Raw genomic sequence first — 12,619 nt, 5'->3', positions numbered from 1 at the left:
ATTTTAAAAGCAGCGACAAACATGCTGACCTCACAGGTTTGCCAATGTGACAGAACACCTCTGATTTTAAAATTCAACACGTAAACAGTCCGTCGGATTTCTAAATACTGTATTTAAGCATATAAGCTCCATTTTATGTTAAAAATAACTGTCAAATGCAAAACTCAGGTGGGTGTAACAAGATGCCCGTTTTCCCCCTTCTCTGTGTATCATTATTGTGGAGGAGTTCGGGGTGTAGCAAGATGGCGGCGACGGAACGTCAGTTACGTTACCAATTCTGACAGGTCGCCATAGCTGACGAAACACGGGCACTTATCGACAGAACACCGGCGTGCACATGAGAATTATAATGTAGGCGTCCTGTGATTAGACCAGATCCGAACAGAGCAGTCACAAGGGGGCGCTCTGCACAAAGCATTCCACGTCCTATGGTATCTGTGCGACTGCGTTAACTCCGCTCGCTTAGTGACACGTCGAGGCGCATGCGCCCGAAGCTCTTTTCCTGTACGGCTTTGACTCGGAGTGGCGGTGATAGGTGGGCACGGTCACATACGATGTCACACATTTCACTTAGTTTCATGTACCACACAATGGATATCTGCTCGGTTACATGGTAATGAAGCTTGTTACTGCTGTCGCACTTGTGTAGGAGTAGTGATATGACTTGGGAAATAACAGGAGTGAGCTAAAATAGCTGGAGGGAGAAACACAGCCTATTACAGAGGTAGAATATTTGATTGACGGCTTATTGAGCAAATGGAGTAGAAGGTTCCTCAGTGAAAGGGTGGGTGCAGACAACTGAGTGTGTGTATGGAGGGGAGGGCATGTGATGTCACTGTGTAATAAATACAGCTCGGTTTATTCTCTATTCTATTGCAGTCAGTGAAAAATCCTAGAGAAGAAGCCCCCACCTTTCTCTATACTGCCCTTCTAGAGAAGAAGCCCCCATCTTTCTCTATACTGCCCTTCTAGAGAAGAAGCCCCCATCTTTCTCTATACTGCCCTTCTAGAGAAGAAGCCCCCACCTTTCTCTATACTGCCCTTCTAGAGAAGAAGCCCCCATCTTTCTCTATACTGCCCTTCTAGAGAAGAAGCCCCCACCTTTCTGAATACTGCCCTCCCTTCTAGAGAAGAAGCCCCCACCTTTCTGAATACTGCCCTCCCTTCTAGAGAAGAAGCCCCCACCTTTCTCTATACTGCCCTTCTAGAGAAGAAGCCCCCATCTTTCTCTATACTGCCCTTCTAGAGAAGAAGCCCCCACCTTTCTGAATACTGCCCTCCCTTCTAGAGAAGAAGCCCCCACCTTTCTGAATACTGCCCTCCCTTCTAGAGAAGAAGCCCCCACCTTTCTGAATACTGCCCTCCCTTCTAGAGAAGAAGCCCCCACCTTTCTGAATACTGCCCTTCTAGAGAAGAAGCCCCCACCTTTCTTAACCACTTGCTTACTGGGCACATATACCCCCCTCCTGCCCTGGTGAAATTTCAGCTTCCGGCACTGCGTCGCTTTTACTGACAATTGCGCGGTAATGCGACGTGGCTCCTCTGCGGTTTTTATTTTTTGCACTATAAACAAAAAAAGCAACAATTTTGAAAACAAATTCAATTTTTTTTTACTTGTTGCTATAATAAATAGCCCAATTTAAAAAAAAAAAAAAATTTTCTCAGTTTAGGTCGATACGTATTCTTCCACATATTTTTGGTAAAAAAAAAAAAAAAACGCAATAAGCGCTTACAAAATATGGGACAGAGTAATTATTAATATTATTATTATTATTATTATTATTTTTTTTTACTAGTAATGGCGGCGATCTGCGATTTTTTTTTTATTGGGACTGCGACATTATGGCGGACACATCGGACACTTTTGACACATTTTTGGCGCCATTCACATTTATACAGCGATCAGTGCTATAAATATGCACTAATTACTGTATAAATGTGACTGGCATTGAAGGGGTTAACACTAGGGGGTGAGGAAGGGGTTAAATGTGTACCTGTATAGTGTTCCAACTGTGGGGGAGGGGGGTGACTGGGGGAGGTGACCGATGCTGTGTCCCTATGTACAAGAGACACAGATCGGTCTCCTCTCCCCCTGACAGAACATGGAGCTCTGTGTTTACACACACAGATCCACGTCCCTGCTCTGTCATTACCGATCGCGGGTACCTGGCGGACATCGCGACTGCCAGGCACGCGCATCGGCATCTCGGGGACGCGCCGGGCGCACACCTGCTCGCTCGCGCGCCCCCCAGTGGCCGGAGGAATCCAGGACGTCATATGACGTCCTGTTGGATTTTCAGAGCCACCGTGAAGCCGTCTAGAGAACAAGCTCCCACCTTTCTTAATACTGCACTCTCTTCTAGAGAAGAAACCCCCACCTTTCTTAATACTGCCCTTCTAGAGAAGAAACCCCCACATTTCCTAATACTGCCCTTCCTTCTAGAGAAGAAGCCTCCTCCATTCTGAATACTGCCCTTCCTTTTAGAGAAGAAGCCCACACCTTTCTGAATAATGCCTGCCTTTCTGAATACTGCCCTTCTAGAGAAGAAGCCCCCATCTTTATGAGTACCGCCCCCCCTTCTAGAGAAGAAGCCCCCATCTTTCTGAATACTGCCCTTCCTTCTAGAGATGAAGCCCCGCCTTACTTAATACTGCCCTTCCTTCTAGAGAAGAAGCCCCCATCTTTCTAAATATTGCCCTTCCTTCTAGAGAAGAAGCCCCCACCTTTCTAAATATTGCCCTTCCTTCTAGAGAAGAAGCCCCCCTCCTTTCTGAGTACTGCCCTTCTTTCTAGAGAAGAAGCCCCCTCCTTTCTTAATACTGCCCTTCTAGAGAAGAAGCCCCCATCTTTCTGAATACTTCCCTTCCTTCTAGAGAAAAAAGCTCCCGCCTTTCTTAATACTGCCCTCCCTTCTAGAGAAGAAGCCCCCACTTTTCTTAATACTGCCCTTCTAGAGAAGAAGCCCCCATCTTTCTAAATATTGCACTTCCTTCTAGAGAAGAAGCCACCGCCTTTCTTAATACTGCCCTTCCTTCTAGAGAAGAAGCCCCCTCTTTTCTGAGTACTGCCCTTCCGTCAAGAGAAGATGCACCCTCCTTTCTTAATACTGCCCTTCCTTCTAAAGAAGAAGCCCCCTCCTTTCTGAGTACTGCCCTTGCTTCTAGAGAAGAAGCCCCCGCCTTTCTTAATACTGCCTTTCCTTCTAGAGAAGAAGCCCCCGCCTTTCTTAATACTGCCCTTCCTTCTAGAGATGAAGCCCCCTCCTTTCTGAGTACTGCCCTTCCTTCTAGAGAAGAAGCCCCCACCTTTCTTAATACTGCCCTTCCTTCTAGAGAAGAAGCCTCCTCCATTCTGAATACTGCCCTTCCTTTTAGAGAAGAAGCCCACACCTTTCTGAATAATGCCTGCCTTTCTGAATACTGCCCTTCTAGAGAAGAAGCCCCCATCTTTATGAGTACCGCCCCCCCTTCTAGAGAAGAAGCCCCCATCTTTCTTAATACTGCCCTTCCTTCTAGAGAAGAAGCCCCCGCCTTTCTTAATACTGCCCTTCCTTCTAGACAAGAAGCCCCCGCCTTTCTTAATACTGCCCTTGCTTCTAGAGAAGAAGCCCCCGCCTTTCTTAATACTGCCCTTCCTTCTAGACAAGAAGCCCCCGCCTTTCTTAATACTGCCCTTCCTTCTAGACAAGAAGCCCCTGCCTTTCTTAATACTGCCCTTCCTTCTAGACAAGAAGCCCCCTCCTTTCTGAATACTGCCCTTCCTTTTGGAGAAGAAGCCCCCTCCTTTCTGAATACTGCCCTTCCTTCTAGAGAAAAAGCCCCCTCCTTTCTAAATACTGCCCTTCCTTCTAGAGAAGAAGCCCCCGCCTTTCCAAATACTGCCCTTCCTTCTAGAGAAGAAGCCCCCGCCTTTCCAAATACTGCCCTTCCTTCTAGAGAAGAAGCCCCCGCCTTTCCAAATACTGCCCTTCCTTCTAGAGAAGAAGCCCCCGCCTTTCCAAATACTGCCCTTCCTTCTAGAGAAGAAGCCTCCGCCTTTCTGAATACTGCCCTTCCTTCTAGAGAAAAAAGCTCCCGCCTTTCTTAATACTGCCCTCCCTTCTAGAGAAGAAGCCCCCACTTTTCTTAATACTGCCCTTCTAGAGAAGAAGCCCCCATCTTTCTAAATATTGCACTTCCTTCTAGAGAAGAAGCCACCGCCTTTCTTAATACTGCCCTTCCTTCTAGAGAAGAAGCCCCCTCTTTTCTGAGTACTGCCCTTCCGTCAAGAGAAGATGCACCCTCCTTTCTTAATACTGCCCTTGCTTCTAGAGAAGAAGCCCCCGCCTTTCTTAATACTGCCTTTCCTTCTAGAGAAGAAGCCCCCGCCTTTCTTAATACTGCCCTTCCTTCTAGAGAAGAAGCCCCCGCCTTTCCAAATACTGCCCTTCCTTCTAGAGAAGAAGCCCCCGCCTTTCTGAATACTGCCCTTCCTTCTAGAGAAGAAGCCCCCGCCTTTCTGAATACTGATCACTCTTCTAGAGAAGAAGCCCCCGCCTTTCTGAATACTGCCCTCCCTTCTAGAGAAGAAGCCCCCCTCCTTTCTGAATACTGCCCTTCCTTCTAGAGAAGAAGCCCCCTCCTTTCTGAATACTGCCCTCCCTTCTAGAGAAGAAGCCTCCGCCTTTCTGAATACTGCCCTTCCTTCTAGAGAAGAAGCCCCCGCCTTTCTTAATACTGCCCTCCCTTCTAGAGAAGAAGCCCCCACTTTTCTTAATACTGCCCTTCTAGAGAAGAAGCCCCCATCTTTCTAAATATTGCACTTCCTTCTAGAGAAGAAGCCACCGCCTTTCTTAATACTGCCCTTCCTTCTAGAGAAGAAGCCCCCGCCTTTCTTAATACTGCCCTTCCGTCAAGAGAAGAAGCCCCCACCTTTCTTAATACTGCCCTTCCTTCTAGAGAAGAAGCCTCCTCCATTCTGAATACTGCCCTTCCTTTTAGAGAAGAAGCCCCCACCTTTCTAAATATTGCCCTTCCTTCTAGAGAAGAAGCCCCCCTCCTTTCTGAGTACTGCCCTTCTTTCTAGAGAAGAAGCCCCCTCCTTTCTTAATACTGCCCTTCTAGAGAAGAAGCCCCCATCTTTCTGAATACTTCCCTTCCTTCTAGAGAAAAAAGCTCCCGCCTTTCTTAATACTGCCCTCCCTTCTAGAGAAGAAGCCCCCACTTTTCTTAATACTGCCCTTCTAGAGAAGAAGCCCCCATCTTTCTAAATATTGCACTTCCTTCTAGAGAAGAAGCCACTGCCCTTCCTTCTAGAGAAGAAGCCCCCTCTTTTCTGAGTACTGCCCTTCCGTCAAGAGAAGATGCACCCTCCTTTCTTAATACTGCCCTTCCTTCTAGAGAAGAAGCCCCCTCCTTTCTGAGTACTGCCCTTGCTTCTAGAGAAGAAGCCCCCGCCTTTCTTAATACTGCCTTTCCTTCTAGAGAAGAAGCCCCCGCCTTTCTTAATACTGCCCTTCCTTCTAGAGAAGAAGCCCCCGCCTTTCCAAATACTGCCCTTCCTTCTAGAGAAGAAGCCCCCGCCTTTCTGAATACTGCCCTTCCTTCTAGAGAAGAAGCCCCCGCCTTTCTGAATACTGATCACTCTTCTAGAGAAGAAGCCCCCGCCTTTCTGAATACTGCCCTCCCTTCTAGAGAAGAAGCCCCCCTCCTTTCTGAATACTGCCCTTCCTTCTAGAGAAGAAGCCCCCTCCTTTCTGAATACTGCCCTCCCTTCTAGAGAAGAAGCCTCCGCCTTTCTGAATACTGCCCTTCCTTCTAGAGAAAAAAGCTCCCGCCTTTCTTAATACTGCCCTCCCTTCTAGAGAAGAAGCCCCCACTTTTCTTAATACTGCCCTTCTAGAGAAGAAGCCCCCATCTTTCTAAATATTGCACTTCCTTCTAGAGAAGAAGCCACCGCCTTTCTTAATACTGCCCTTCCTTCTAGAGAAGAAGCCCCCTCTTTTCTGAGTACTGCCCTTCCGTCAAGAGAAGAAGCCCCCACCTTTCTTAATACTGCCCTTCCTTCTAGAGAAGAAGCCTCCTCCATTCTGAATACTGCCCTTCCTTTTAGAGAAGAAGCCCCCACCTTTCTAAATATTGCCCTTCCTTCTAGAGAAGAAGCCCCCCTCCTTTCTGAGTACTGCCCTTCTTTCTAGAGAAGAAGCCCCCTCCTTTCTTAATACTGCCCTTCTAGAGAAGAAGCCCCCATCTTTCTGAATACTTCCCTTCCTTCTAGAGAAAAAAGCTCCCGCCTTTCTTAATACTGCCCTCCCTTCTAGAGAAGAAGCCCCCACTTTTCTTAATACTGCCCTTCTAGAGAAGAAGCCCCCATCTTTCTAAATATTGCACTTCCTTCTAGAGAAGAAGCCACCGCCTTTCTTAATACTGCCCTTCCTTCTAGAGAAGAAGCCCCCTCTTTTCTGAGTACTGCCCTTCCGTCAAGAGAAGATGCACCCTCCTTTCTTAATACTGCCCTTCCTTCTAGAGAAGAAGCCCCCTCCTTTCTGAGTACTGCCCTTGCTTCTAGAGAAGAAGCCCCCGCCTTTCTTAATACTGCCTTTCCTTCTAGAGAAGAAGCCCCCGCCTTTCTTAATACTGCCCTTCCTTCTAGAGATGAAGCCCCCTCCTTTCTAAATACTGCCCTTCCTTCTAGAGAAGAAGCCCCCGCCTTTCCAAATACTGCCCTTCCTTCTAGAGAAGAAGCCCCCGCCTTTCCAAATACTGCCCTTCCTTCTAGAGAAGAAGCCCCCGCCTTTCCAAATACTGCCCTTCCTTCTAGAGAAGAAGCCCCCGCCTTTCCAAATACTGCCCTTCCTTCTAGAGAAGAAGCCTCCGCCTTTCTGAATACTGCCCTTCCTTCTAGAGAAAAAAGCTCCCGCCTTTCTTAATACTGCCCTCCCTTCTAGAGAAGAAGCCCCCACTTTTCTTAATACTGCCCTTCTAGAGAAGAAGCCCCCATCTTTCTAAATATTGCACTTCCTTCTAGAGAAGAAGCCACCGCCTTTCTTAATACTGCCCTTCCTTCTAGAGAAGAAGCCCCCTCTTTTCTGAGTACTGCCCTTCCGTCAAGAGAAGATGCACCCTCCTTTCTTAATACTGCCCTTGCTTCTAGAGAAGAAGCCCCCGCCTTTCTTAATACTGCCTTTCCTTCTAGAGAAGAAGCCCCCGCCTTTCTTAATACTGCCCTTCCTTCTAGAGAAGAAGCCCCCGCCTTTCCAAATACTGCCCTTCCTTCTAGAGAAGAAGCCCCCGCCTTTCTGAATACTGCCCTTCCTTCTAGAGAAGAAGCCCCCGCCTTTCTGAATACTGATCACTCTTCTAGAGAAGAAGCCCCCGCCTTTCTGAATACTGCCCTCCCTTCTAGAGAAGAAGCCCCCCTCCTTTCTGAATACTGCCCTTCCTTCTAGAGAAGAAGCCCCCTCCTTTCTGAATACTGCCCTCCCTTCTAGAGAAGAAGCCTCCGCCTTTCTGAATACTGCCCTTCCTTCTAGAGAAAAAAGCTCCCGCCTTTCTTAATACTGCCCTCCCTTCTAGAGAAGAAGCCCCCACTTTTCTTAATACTGCCCTTCTAGAGAAGAAGCCCCCATCTTTCTAAATATTGCACTTCCTTCTAGAGAAGAAGCCACCGCCTTTCTTAATACTGCCCTTCCTTCTAGAGAAGAAGCCCCCTCTTTTCTGAGTACTGCCCTTCCGTCAAGAGAAGAAGCCCCCACCTTTCTTAATACTGCCCTTCCTTCTAGAGAAGAAGCCTCCTCCATTCTGAATACTGCCCTTCCTTTTAGAGAAGAAGCCCCCACCTTTCTAAATATTGCCCTTCCTTCTAGAGAAGAAGCCCCCCTCCTTTCTGAGTACTGCCCTTCTTTCTAGAGAAGAAGCCCCCTCCTTTCTTAATACTGCCCTTCTAGAGAAGAAGCCCCCATCTTTCTGAATACTTCCCTTCCTTCTAGAGAAAAAAGCTCCCGCCTTTCTTAATACTGCCCTCCCTTCTAGAGAAGAAGCCCCCACTTTTCTTAATACTGCCCTTCTAGAGAAGAAGCCCCCATCTTTCTAAATATTGCACTTCCTTCTAGAGAAGAAGCCACTGCCCTTCCTTCTAGAGAAGAAGCCCCCTCTTTTCTGAGTACTGCCCTTCCGTCAAGAGAAGATGCACCCTCCTTTCTTAATACTGCCCTTCCTTCTAGAGAAGAAGCCCCCTCCTTTCTGAGTACTGCCCTTGCTTCTAGAGAAGAAGCCCCCGCCTTTCTTAATACTGCCTTTCCTTCTAGAGAAGAAGCCCCCGCCTTTCTTAATACTGCCCTTCCTTCTAGAGAAGAAGCCCCCGCCTTTCCAAATACTGCCCTTCCTTCTAGAGAAGAAGCCCCCGCCTTTCTGAATACTGCCCTTCCTTCTAGAGAAGAAGCCCCCGCCTTTCTGAATACTGATCACTCTTCTAGAGAAGAAGCCCCCGCCTTTCTGAATACTGCCCTCCCTTCTAGAGAAGAAGCCCCCCTCCTTTCTGAATACTGCCCTTCCTTCTAGAGAAGAAGCCCCCTCCTTTCTGAATACTGCCCTCCCTTCTAGAGAAGAAGCCTCCGCCTTTCTGAATACTGCCCTTCCTTCTAGAGAAAAAAGCTCCCGCCTTTCTTAATACTGCCCTCCCTTCTAGAGAAGAAGCCCCCACTTTTCTTAATACTGCCCTTCTAGAGAAGAAGCCCCCATCTTTCTAAATATTGCACTTCCTTCTAGAGAAGAAGCCACCGCCTTTCTTAATACTGCCCTTCCTTCTAGAGAAGAAGCCCCCTCTTTTCTGAGTACTGCCCTTCCGTCAAGAGAATAAGCCCCCACCTTTCTTAATACTGCCCTTCCTTCTAGAGAAGAAGCCTCCTCCATTCTGAATACTGCCCTTCCTTTTAGAGAAGAAGCCCCCACCTTTCTAAATATTGCCCTTCCTTCTAGAGAAGAAGCCCCCCTCCTTTCTGAGTACTGCCCTTCTTTCTAGAGAAGAAGCCCCCTCCTTTCTTAATACTGCCCTTCTAGAGAAGAAGCCCCCATCTTTCTGAATACTTCCCTTCCTTCTAGAGAAAAAAGCTCCCGCCTTTCTTAATACTGCCCTCCCTTCTAGAGAAGAAGCCCCCACTTTTCTTAATACTGCCCTTCTAGAGAAGAAGCCCCCATCTTTCTAAATATTGCACTTCCTTCTAGAGAAGAAGCCACCGCCTTTCTTAATACTGCCCTTCCTTCTAGAGAAGAAGCCCCCTCTTTTCTGAGTACTGCCCTTCCGTCAAGAGAAGATGCACCCTCCTTTCTTAATACTGCCCTTCCTTCTAGAGAAGAAGCCCCCTCCTTTCTGAGTACTGCCCTTGCTTCTAGAGAAGAAGCCCCCGCCTTTCTTAATACTGCCTTTCCTTCTAGAGAAGAAGCCCCCGCCTTTCTTAATACTGCCCTTCCTTCTAGAGATGAAGCCCCCTCCTTTCTGAGTACTGCCCTTCCTTCTAGAGAAGAAGCCCCCACCTTTTTTAATACTGCCCTTCCTTCTAGAGAAGAAGCCTCCTCCATTCTGAATACTGCCCTTCCTTTTAGAGAAGAAGCCCACACCTTTCTGAATAATGCCTGCCTTTCTGAATACTGCCCTTCTAGAGAAGAAGCCCCCATCTTTATGAGTACTGCCCCCCCTTCTAGAGAAGAAGCCCCCATCTTTCTTAATACTGCCCTTCCTTCTAGAGAAGAAGCCCCCGCCTTTCTTAATACTGCCCTTCCTTCTAGACAAGAAGCCCCCGCCTTTCTTAATACTGCCCTTGCTTCTAGACAAGAAGCCCCCTCCTTTCTGAATACTGCCCTTCCTTTTGGAGAAGACGCCCCCTCCTTTCTGAATACTGCCCTTCCTTCTAGAGAAAAAGCCCCCTCCTTTCTAAATACTGCCCTTCCTTCTAGAGAAGAAGCCCCCGCCTTTCCAAATACTGCCCTTCCTTCTAGAGAAGAAGCCCCCGCCTTTCCAAATACTGCCCTTCCTTCTAGAGAAGAAGCCCCCGCCTTTCCAAATACTGCCCTTCCTTCTAGAGAAGAAGCCCCCGCCTTTCTGAATACTGCCCTTCCTTCTAGAGAAGAAGCCCCCGCCTTTCTGAATACTGATCACTCTTCTAGAGAAGAAGCCCCCGCCTTTCTGAATACTGCCCTCCCTTCTAGAGAAGAAGCCCCCTCCTTTCTGAATACTGCCCTCCCTTCTAGAGAAGAAGCCTCCGCCTTTCTGAATACTGATCACTCTTCTAGAGAAGAAGCCCCCACCTTTCTGAATACTGCCCTCCCTTCTAGAGAAGAAGCCCCCGCCTTTCTGAATACTGCCCTTCCTTCTAGAGAAGAAGCCCCCACCTTTCTGAATACTGCCCTTCCTTCTAGAGAAGAAGCCCCCTCCTAGAGAAGAAGCCCCCTCCTTTCTGAATACTGCCCTCCCTTCTAGAGAAGAAGCCTCCGCCTTTCTGAATACTGATCACTCTTCTAGAGAAGAAGCCCCCTCCTTTCTGAATACTGCCCTTCCTTTTAGAGAAAAAGCCCCCTCCTTTCTGAATACTGCCCTTCCTTCTAGAGAAGAAGCCCCCGCCTTTCTGAATACTGCCCTTCCTTCTAGAGAAGAAGCCCCCACCTTTCTGAATACTGCCCTTCCTTCTAGAGAAGAAGCCCCCGCCTTTAGACCACTTTCACATTGGAGGCGTTTTTTAGGCGATTTAGCGCTAAAAATAGTGCCTGGAAAATGCCTCATCTGCAATCCTAGTGTGAGAACCCAAGTGCTTTCACACTGGGGCGGTGTGCTGGCAGGACGTTAAAAAAAGTCCTGCAAGCAGCATCTTTGAGGCACTTTAGGAGCGGTGTATACACCGCTCCCAAAGTGCCCCTGCCCATTCAAATTAATGGGCAGTGCCACCGCAGCACCGCTTCACGGGCGCTTTTAACCTTTTATTTGGGGGGTTAAAATCGCTCTGCTAGCGGCCGAAAAGCAGCTCTAAAATGACAGTATATTACCACTAAAGCAAGCGGCGCTTTACCGCCGACGCCCCTACGCTGTTAGTGTGAAAGGGCTCTTATGAATACTGCAATTCCTTCCACAACAAGTCACATTTTTACTGGACAGGAAAGCGGAAAAAACATGGATCAAGTGCAAATCGGTAGATATTCGCTGCATTCATCATGTTTCCACTACTGCAGCATCACATATTTTTCACTACAAGCAAGGGTAAGTACCTGAATTTGAACCAATATCCGCCTCCTAGACTGCATTCTTACCTGGGAGCATTTTGAATTGTGGGTAGAATCCGCGCAATTCTGCCCACAATTTCAAAATGCTCTGCTAAGATAACAATGCAAATTTGAGATGACATTTGTTTTAATGGCACCTAAAAATGCAGTGTGGTTCTGCCGCCCAAAATAAGCACCTGATCATTTTTTGGGCGACAAGCTTCACGTGATGTGGTTTGCCACGATTGCGCTGTGATTTATCGCTCGAAAGTCACGGCAGAACCACATTGCATTTTTAGGTGCCATTAACCTCTTTACGCTTAAAAAAAAACCTAACACCTGCAAGACAAAGGCATGCGCTGTAGACATTGGAGCAAGTCTCTATTGTACATATCTCCTAAACCGTGTAGGTTTAGGAGATATTTTTTAGCACCTACAGGTAAGCCTTAGTCTTACCTGTAGGTAAAAGTGGTTGGACAGAGTGTACAACCACTTTAAGAATAAAACAAATATAAATCCCTAAGCACAATTAAAGTGGATGTAAACTCACTCTCATCCTTTCTAAACTACTGCCATAGTGCTGATCTATAAGGATATACACACCTCCTGCATGTATCCTTACCTGTCAAATGTCTCCCCTCTGTCTGTTATAAGAACTGAAAAACTGCAGATTCTGTGGGTGGGTCTGTTGTCTGGAACTCGGTGGGAGGAGTTGTGATGTCAGTAGACTCCCCGCCCTCCTCTACACGTACACGCCCCTTGTCAACATGCATTTTTTCCTATGTATTCCTTACACTAAATTCTGCTATGGTCACTAACATCCAGTCAAAACCCATAAAAGTAACCACATGACTTCAGAAAAGGAGTGGGGGTGGGAATTAAAAAATAATGCCTGTCTCCAGGCTAGTGCATGAGATATGTAAATAACATGTCACTCACAGCAAGGGGGCGGAACAGACTAAGGTTTTTCTCTGTAAGTCCGTTTTATTTCACTGAACAATAAGAGAGGATTGCTCAGAGCTGGATTAAAGTGGTTGTAAACCCACATTTTTTACTTTTACCTACAGGTAAGCCTATAATAAGGCTTACCTGTAGGTATAAAGAATATCTCCTAAACCTTACGGTTTAGGAGATATTCCACCCGCAATGCGCCGCTGATTGCAGCGGCGCATGCGCAGCGGGGATCCTCGGCTAAAGGACCAGCAGCCGCCGAACCTTGCCGAATTGACGTCATCGCCGCTCCAGCCAATCACAGCGCTGGAGCGGCGATACCCGGAAGACACGCCGAGTCAAGATAACATCTCGCTCGGCGTGGACCAGGTAAGTTCCTCTCACCTCGTTCCGAGGTAAGTATTTCATAATGAGCTAATATGCGGTGCATACTAGCTCATTA

General features: G+C 47.6%; 1 protein-coding gene across 3 annotated transcripts in view; it reads left to right on the top strand.

The window, feature by feature from the left end:
• The first annotated feature begins 392 nt into the window (after window positions 1-392).
• Window positions 393-12,619, top strand: part of OSGEPL1 (O-sialoglycoprotein endopeptidase like 1) — a 50,782-nt gene continuing 38,555 nt past the window's right edge. The window contains exon 1 of one of the 3 annotated variants that reach the window (XM_040357149.1): window positions 393-535. The gene's annotated coding sequence lies outside the window, so the exon portion shown is untranslated. Of the gene's footprint in view, window positions 614-11,077; window positions 11,225-12,619 lie in introns of those variants that run through there. The other 2 variants (XM_040357150.1, XM_040357151.1) reach the window with 2 other exon arrangements.

The sequence above is a fragment of the Rana temporaria genome, chromosome 6 (assembly GCF_905171775.1).
Source record: "Rana temporaria chromosome 6, aRanTem1.1, whole genome shotgun sequence".
Lineage (NCBI taxonomy): Eukaryota > Metazoa > Chordata > Amphibia > Anura > Ranidae > Rana > Rana temporaria.
The sequence above is the reverse complement of the archived record's forward strand: the minus strand, read 5'-3'. Positions and strand labels throughout refer to the sequence as shown.